This window comes from Panthera onca, chromosome A1 (assembly GCF_046562875.1).
Source record: "Panthera onca isolate mPanOnc1 chromosome A1, mPanOnc1 haplotype 2, whole genome shotgun sequence".
Taxonomy (NCBI): Eukaryota; Metazoa; Chordata; class Mammalia; order Carnivora; family Felidae; genus Panthera; species Panthera onca.
The window spans coordinates 21,449,947-21,453,106 of NC_138339.1; the positions used below are offsets into that span (position 1 = coordinate 21,449,947).

Genomic DNA, 3,160 nt, shown 5'->3' on the forward strand with positions numbered 1-3,160 from the left:
TCAAATAAAAATATACTAGTGCATCTGAAATTTAAAATTTAATCTGAGTCTTCATGAAGAATGAAAAGAAAAAATATTTTCCTACTTCTTTATGCCAGTTTTATGAAGTATTTTTAATTTTGAGCTCAATTGTCAGTGAAGACTATTTTTTAAGTGATATATCAATGAAAAAATACAAGTAAACTATATGAAAAACTATTCAATTATTATTTTGGTGAACTTTAAAAACCACTGTTAGTATTTTTTCTTTTTATTTTATAAGATTTTAATGTATAAATTACTTCTTGTCATTTATTATAGATTATCATGCTAAAATAGTTCATGATTAAATACAGGTCTTGTAGATGTAATCAAACATAATTTTAATGTTAAAGCCATGCACTAAATTCCAAGTTTGTATAAATAGGTTTATTTAACTTTTTCAGAAATTATCATTTAAAATGTGTGTATTTGGATTAATTTGTCTATGTGGAATGAGATACAAGATTAAATTATTGGTAGTTACAATATTTAATCACCAAAGTGGTTTTGCTATTTGCTGGAATCATTAAGAACCAGGTAGATTTGTGCGTAAGTAATATACTAAATTTAATAGGTCGGTGAAAATAATATTTTGATTTGTATTTTAGCACACAGAAATGAGTTTAACTTAAATTAATCTAAAAATGCTATTTGCAAGTTACTAACATATAAATCAGCAATAAAGGGTTTAGATATAAAATGTTTTTATATCTCATTTCTAAACATGGAGCTAAATTTTCAATAATTTTTCTGATTTAAATCAGTGTACAAGAATAGACGTAAATTCTTTCATTAGCCCAACATATATATTATTTTGTGTTCTATAAGTTAGCTTTTCATGCATAACAGTTGTTTGACCCCAAACTTTTTGTCCCAAATGTAATGATTATAACAACAGTCATTTATTTAGTTATGAGTTTGTGGCTTGTCAATTTGGCTGGACTTGGCCAAGAATGTTTTCTGGTGTTTTGGAATGAAGCACATTGGTGTGTTGGTACTCAGTTGTCTGTCAATAACATAACCATCTACCAACAGAGCATCAGATTGATGAAAAAGACTTGCGCAGGCTTAGTGACATGATGGTAGAAAGGTTTCAAATGCAATAAGACAAATGCCTTTCAAAGCCCTGCTTGCTTTATGTCCACTTTTCCTTTGTCTGTGGTGCTTGCCATGGCCAAACTCAGAGTTAGTATATAAGAGTAATATCAAAGGGCAAAGATATAAAGAAAGGAATAACTTATGGCCCGTTTTTCATTTTACCATAGCTGCTGTATCTTACTTGAAAGTCTCGTATAGCCACTACCCTCAATTTGAACAAAAGTGTGTTCTCCTCGGAGGCATCTAAATCTGCTTTCCAAAATTTGACCCATGTTCTGACCAATAACAATGGCAATCCTGGATCATACTTAACCTCTCCAAAGAGTAGTCATGTGTAAAGGACAAGTTGATCCTATAACAAAGTGTTATATTTTAAAGTATAGGTCAGTAATTGTATGTGAGAATATACACTGCTACATACAAATTAACTAATCAGAGCACAGCTTTTCAATGTTTAAAACAGAATAAGCTTCCCTATAAAAAGCAGCACTTTGGGGGCACCTGGGTGGCTTAGTCGGTTAAGCGTCCGACTTCAGCTCAGGTCATGTTCTTGCGGTTTGTGGGTTTGCGCCCCGTGCTGGGCTCTGTGCTGACAGCTTGGAGTCTGGAACCTGCCTCGGATTCTGTGTCTCCCCTCTCTCTCTGCCCCTCCCCTGCTCATGCTCTGTCTCTTTCTGTCTCTCAGTAATAAATAAACGTTAAAAAAACTAAAATAAAAAGCAGCACTTTTGTGACATTTTAATATTCCTCTCCTTCTTCACCTTCTCTTTCAACAAAATCCACACCAACCTCCTCAATCCTTCTTAAGAGCAGCCATATCCTCATGGGCCTCAGAATGCTTTCCTGTGTCCATGCCTTCACCACATAACAGGCACACTTGGCATATATTAGGTCAAACTTGTGGTCTGGGCGAACCCAGGCTTCAGCAATGGCTGTGGTGTTGCTCAGCATACACACAGCTTGCCAGGTACCAGGTACCAGGTACCACAGTGGAAGGCTGGTAATTAATGCCAACTTTGAAGTCTGTGGAGCACCAGTCCACAAACTGGATGGTATCCTTGGTCTTAATGGTGGCAATGGCAACACTGTCATTCTTTGGTCACCATGTTGCCATGGTACAACAGATAGCAAGCCGTGTATTTACTGTGACGAAAGTCACATTTCGCCATCTGGTTGGCTGGCTCAAGGCATGCATAGGTGATCTATGCTACAGAAAGCTGTTCATGGTAGGCTTTGTAAGCAGAGACGTCAGGAGCATATGAGGCTAGAGGGAAGTGGAGTCAAGGATAGGGCACCAGGCTGGTCTGGAATTCTGTCATATCAACATTTAGGGCTCCATGAAATCTGAGGGAAGCAGTGATGGAGGACACAATTTAATCTATTAACCTATTGAGGTTAGTGTATGTTGCACCTGTTTCACTGAAGAAGGTGTTGAAGAAGTCATCTCCTCCCCCAGTGGTCTTGTCACTTGGCATTTGACAGCTGGACTGGATGCCGTGTTCCAGACAATAGAGCTCCTGGCAGACATTGCCAGTCTGGACATCAGCCTGGCCAATATGGGTAGAGATGCACTCACACATGGCTGCTGCTTTGTGGCTGTCAAGAAGATGGCAACCAGGTAAAGGAGAGACTGTTGCTTCTTAACAGCCTGACTCTTAGGCGATCAGTGTAAGAAAATATTTTAATGGAAATCAAATATTTTAATGGAAATATTTTAATGGAACACTATATGTCTTTCTTCTAGCTTAAGGAATAAAATATTATGAATAAAATCAAAACTCATTGTCATAATGGACACATTTCTCCCTTATGAAAATATATGATCACTATACTGATTTGGGGATTTATCATTCCCATACGTAACTATATATAGCTGATATATATCCTATCTTTATATTTCTACTTACACAAAATTGTTGTGTCAATATATAAATTATTTGCAAAATCCTCCATGTATATTTGTATAGATCTCTTTTTCTCTACACTTATTATTGTTGTGTAAATCCATTGTTGATAATATGGATCTGGTAAATTGATCACT

At 36.2% G+C, this 3,160-nt stretch overlaps 1 pseudogene; it reads right to left on the reverse strand.

Annotated features, from left to right (window-relative positions):
- Positions 1-1,857: 1,857 nt before the first annotated feature.
- On the reverse strand, positions 1,858-2,699 carry LOC132680322 (tubulin alpha-3 chain-like; annotated as a pseudogene).
- Between the last annotated feature and the right edge of the window lie 461 nt (positions 2,700-3,160).